General features: G+C 38.7%; 1 long non-coding RNA gene across 1 annotated transcript; it reads right to left on the bottom strand.

The window, feature by feature from the left end:
- Window positions 1–4,197: 4,197 nt before the first annotated feature.
- LOC104955651 (uncharacterized) lies at window positions 4,198–4,496 on the bottom strand. The gene is made up of 2 exons (XR_799474.1): window positions 4,380–4,496; window positions 4,198–4,251 (listed from the first exon to the last, which is right to left on the bottom strand). It is a non-coding gene; the product is annotated as an uncharacterized lncRNA (long non-coding RNA).
- Window positions 4,497–5,326: the final 830 nt, after the last annotated feature.

Below are 5,326 nucleotides of genomic sequence, written 5' to 3'. Positions count from 1 at the left end.
ATTTTCCCACAGGCCAACAACAGCTTCAAAAAAACTATTTCCCTCAAAGAGAAACCAAACATGCCCTGTTGTCATGAGAGAAAAAGTGCAGAAGGAAACATCCATTAAACATTAAACTGTGCTGCTCTGTGATGCTAGTTCAGATACTTGGCATCTCATCTTGGGTGCAAGTTCATCAATGTTTGGGGTCAGCTGAGGAAATCCTCAGGATGGAGTGAAGGTGTGCGTGCAATATACCGGCAGGCCAGATCTAATAGTAATTAGAAATTATTCTTCGGGCCGAAATTAAATCCACCAAGGGCCTGATTTGGCCCCCGGGCCTTGAGTTTGACACATGTGCCTTACTGTCTTTGGCTTGTAACCGAGGATTCAGCGATTATGATTACTTTAACTTAATTGTGTTTACATTACAACAGTCTGGCAGAGTGATAACAGGCGAACCAATTTAGAAGTGTCTGACAACCTGATGATGAGGATCCACATGCTCAGAGTTAATGTGATTATAGGAGTAATTAAAGCCAAGCTGTGAAGGAGCTGAGACACCTTATTTTACCTTAGGTTGGAGTTTATCAGGCACACGGAGACATCTTCAATTTAAAGCAGCGATGACACCATCTCCATCTCTTAGATTACATCCATCATTTCAGCAGCAGCTTTTAAAAACGATTCTGTCATGAAGTGCTATATCAGCAGCAGACGAGGGGGAAAATGAAGCAAATGAGGCCCCATGGATTTGCAGTCTATCTTACATTACAAATGATAACTGACAGTGAGATGAACTACGTGATCCAAGATGACAGGATTTATCTCTCTGTTACCGATTCCTATTTATAGAGTTGAGTTGCTGAAAGCATGTAAAGAGACATTGTATTTTTAATCGTTTATTGTTAGTAAAACATGATTACATTTTTTGTAGGTGGAGTTCGGCTAGAAGCTCAATAACTCAACGTTACACAGGCCAGCTAGTTTTCGTACTATGGCTAAAGTAAGCAAGCTAGCTAATTTAACGTCATATTAATCTATTCCATTTTTAACTGGGCACTGTACTATAGCCTACCACCCAAAGTTACATAAGACCCTAACATGAACATTAAACATTTTTTATCAACTACTGAGTCCTCAAAAGATTAAAATAAATTACAACATCCACAACTCAGACGAGGAAGAAAATGGGAAGCTTATGAATTTGTATTTTTCTTTTTTTTTTACATTTATTACAAATTAAACCTGACAGTGAGATTCAATATTTGATCCAGCATGACAGGATGTATCACTCTGTCACTGATTCCTCTCTTTTGAGTTGAGTTGCTGAAAGCATGTAAAGACAGTGGTTTAATATGATTTTTGGCGTAGACTTTGTAGCTTTAATAAACCGCTTTTCTGTTTTTAGAACATGATAACATTTGTTGTGGATAGAGTGGCTTCAGGCAGAATTATTCTCTGAAAACATTAGCTAACACTAGCTAGTAGGATTTTTTTCATTGCATCTTTGGCTAACATAAGCTTGGTAGCTAACGTAACGTCATATTAAATCAATGTTTACGTGGGCACTGCACTACACAAATGAAAACATACTATGAAACATACAACCAATAGAAATACATTGCTTTTAAAAAAAAATGCTAAAATGGTGTTGGTGAACACGAATCAATAGATTAAATTAATTTCGTGACTATAACACGAAATGCTGCGAGACTGGGTTGGCACATAGCAGGTGAGGTCTTCTCCTGTTTGACACTTATTGACATGGATGTCATGGAGGTGCCAAAAGTGAGGAGGAACTGCAGCAGGGGCGTCGCCTGGGTTAGGTTTTTTCTTTAGCCCCGGACAAATTATCCCTCAATAATATAATACATTAACCTACTTTAACTATAGGACGGACGGCAGAAATGTAATTTCCCGTTTTCAGTGAATGCAACACAGAGGCAAGACGACGCCACCAGACCAATCAGAGAGTTGCATGGAAATCAACGTGTTTTATTGGCTGACAGTTTAAAGAGTCTTCTCCTGCTCATGTTCAGGTGTATATCAGTATGTAGTGTCTCTACTTTAAAGAGTCCTCTCCTGCTGATGTTCAAGTGTATATCAGTATGTAGTGTCTCTACTTTAAAGAGTCCTCTCCTGCTGATGTTCAGGTGTATATCAGTATGTAGTGTCTCTACTTTAAAGAGTCCTCTCCTGCTGATGTTCAGGTGTATATCAGTATGTAGTGTCTCTACTTCTCATACTGCCTGTTCTGCAGCACCTCTTTTCACCCTCTGTCTGAAACCAGAGCCCAGTCTGCTCTGATTGGTTAGCTGGCTGGCTATGTTGTGATTGGTTAAACGCTTAGAGATGTTGTTGGAGCACTGGCCAATAGGAGCGAGAGTGTTACATAGTGATGTCAATATGTGTAGGAGAGAAACTCCCTCTACAGACCATTTACATGCACCAAAACCATAACACACTACAGGAAAGGGGAAAAAGCATAATAGGGCGTTCTTTTTCGTGAAGCACGTTATTGGATTTATTCTGAACCCTGAGCATATTATATAACACTGCCCTCATCTTGTCATTTCAGAGTCCACTAAAATAATGAATAATGAAAGCATTTTGAAATGAAAATCACAGGTTATTTTAATGACTGAGTGGATTGTTCATTTATACAGTGTGCTTTGCAAAGAGAAAAAAACATTTTAAAGATCTCTGTATCAAAAAAAACAAAAACATGTTGTAGCATTACTACTTGGAAATAAGATTAGAGAAATACTTTACAATTAAAACATGTCAGCATTACTGAGGATGTACAATATAATCACATCTACAGAGGTGATCTATACAATTGCAGCCTACAGGGGGACTTGCATATATAAAGTACCAATAAAACAGCCAGGAAAATAAAAATATGTACATTTTCCCGATCGGATAATTCAATTATATAAACATCAATTTATAGACTTTTTTTTTTTTTTTTCTATACACCCAATTTAAGGAACATAAAGTGCCTTATTAGAAAGAAGAAAAAAAACCTAGTGACATGTGCTCCATGAGAATCATTTAAATGACAAAAATACAGTACAAAACGCCCACATATTAATGTTAGGAATCAGCGCTCTGAGGGTCTACTCACACACATGTGGATTCAAAGAGTTTAAATAAGAAACACATTGCTGTCGTTCACATTACATGAGATCCTGTGAGGAGTAAGGCAGGTTTTTGTAGTACCGAACACGCACTTATAGCCAGTTTAAAAACACATTCGTTTAGTGGTACCATTAAGGGTGTTAAAGGATGTATTCGCCCACAAAATAATATCAATTCATTCCCCTCAAAACCTTGAATTCTTGTAGAAAACTGTTCCTTTTCATTCGCTGGGAAATATATCAATGTTGTATTTGTATTTAATAATATGTAGTAAATGTATTTGTAGTAGTTTTAAATTGGCTGTATAATAAATGTATCACTGTTCGAGCTCTTGATTGTTTGCCTTTATCCATTTTTCAACATCATGTATTCTTGTTCATCAAGAATCTTATAGTGAGGCACCAATATCGATTATGGGATATTGAATCGAAGAGTTAAACAACTAGGAGAATTCTTGATAAATTGAAGTAAATTAAAGTGGTTTAACAACAGCTTAAATGTATGAAAACATCAATACAAAAAAAGAAACAAGACTTGGTTTATACTGCAAAAAATATGAATGAGAGTTTGGATGTTTTGGTATAATTTTAGTGTTGGGAAACCGTACATTTTTCTTTGTCTTGTTGTCTTCGTTCACCGTAAAGCATGTGGTTTCTTCAATAACTTAAAGGTGAGTAATTCATAATCATTTTGTGGGTGAATGATTCCTTTAGGAGCTACAAAGATCTCTATGTGCATAGTCTTCCCTCAGAAGGAAGTAGAAGAAGGCAGGTGAAGGCGTGGGAAGGCGTTTCCCCGGAGGTGATCACCCTCCAGCGGTCAGTCTTTCTGGGGTGTGTTTCGGGAGGGGTGTGTGTGTGGGGTGTGTTCCCACTCTTTCATTCAGTGTTGGCACCAGGTACCTCCATCATGGACGCACCTACAAACTAACTCCTCGAGTCCTGAACTCCACGGAGAACGTCTGAGGAGGGGAACCGATCTGAGGCTTCTTTAGCTTCAGATCAGCAACAGTAGTGTCTCCAGCTGTTAGCAGGTTAGCATGCAGTCAGTTATTAACGGACCACAGGCTTTTTACTCCTCCGTCTAAGTGCTTTACTGGCTAGCATTAGCAGCTAAGGCCGATGAAACCTGGAAGACAAAGAGGGGAAAAGTTTATTGTAGCTGCGGACTTCTTTCTAATGACCTTCCAAAGAGATCTGAGGATGATCTTCTGGTGTTCAGGTGAATAATGGATGTATAGGAGGTAGGATTCTGACCGGGTGTAGATCCTGCTTTCTTCGTGAACCTCCATCTCGGAGCTCTTGAATTCGTTGAGCTCTTTACGGATGGCAGCCTGAGGGCAGACAGAGAGAAACGCCAATTCAGCTTTTATTCATTCACAACGAGGCACAGAGGAAGAAAGGCAGCGTGGGGATACAGCTGAAGATGTTTAGAGCACTGCTGACTGTCACTTCATTATTCTTTATTTTGTTACGTTTAATTATTTATATTTTTGTATTCTTTTTTATTTTATTCATTATTTTACCCTAAACTAGGACAAAGAAACAAGTTTCTGCTATAATGGCTATAAGATAAAAAAAAGATATGCTTTATGGTTTTCAATCGGGACATTTTAGTCCTTTTTAGTCCTTACTTTATAAAAGACATATTATAGGGGAAGAGTTTCAACTTAATAAATGAAAACATAAAAGCACAATACGCTGAGGCCATTTGCAAAAACAGCCAAAATGGAACGGTAAAGAATATGTGCTTGAAGTAACTTCATATAATCCCAGTTCCTTCATGTTTCCTGAGCCTTACAGAACCAGGTCATTCACTGGGTAAAACTCAGCTCAGACATTAAGCAGTGTGAACAACAAGTGTGTGTGTGTGTGTGTGTGTGTGTGTGTGTGTGTGTGTTGGATTCCTGGGATTCCTCCTCAATACTGAATGTGCTTGGAATGCAAATCCTCCATCGCTGGTAAAACCTCTCAGGGATCAGAAGTGTGTGTGTGTGTCTGTCTGTGTGTGTGTGAGTGTAGATGAAGGTGTGTGTGTGTGTGTGTGTGTGTGTGTGTGTAGATGAAGGTGTGTGTGTGTGTGTGTGTGTGTAGATGAAGGTGTGTGTGTGTGTGAGTGTAGATGAAGTTGTGTGTGTGTGTGTGTGTAGATGAAGGTGTGTGTGTGTGTGTGTGTGTGTGTGTAGATGAAGGTGTGTGTGTGT

Source organism: Notothenia coriiceps, unplaced genomic scaffold (genome assembly GCF_000735185.1).
Source record: "Notothenia coriiceps isolate Sejong01 unplaced genomic scaffold, NC01 NC01_scaffold00024668, whole genome shotgun sequence".
NCBI classification, from domain to species: Eukaryota; Metazoa; Chordata; class Actinopteri; order Perciformes; family Nototheniidae; genus Notothenia; species Notothenia coriiceps.
This window is presented reverse-complemented; position numbering and strand designations above follow the sequence as displayed.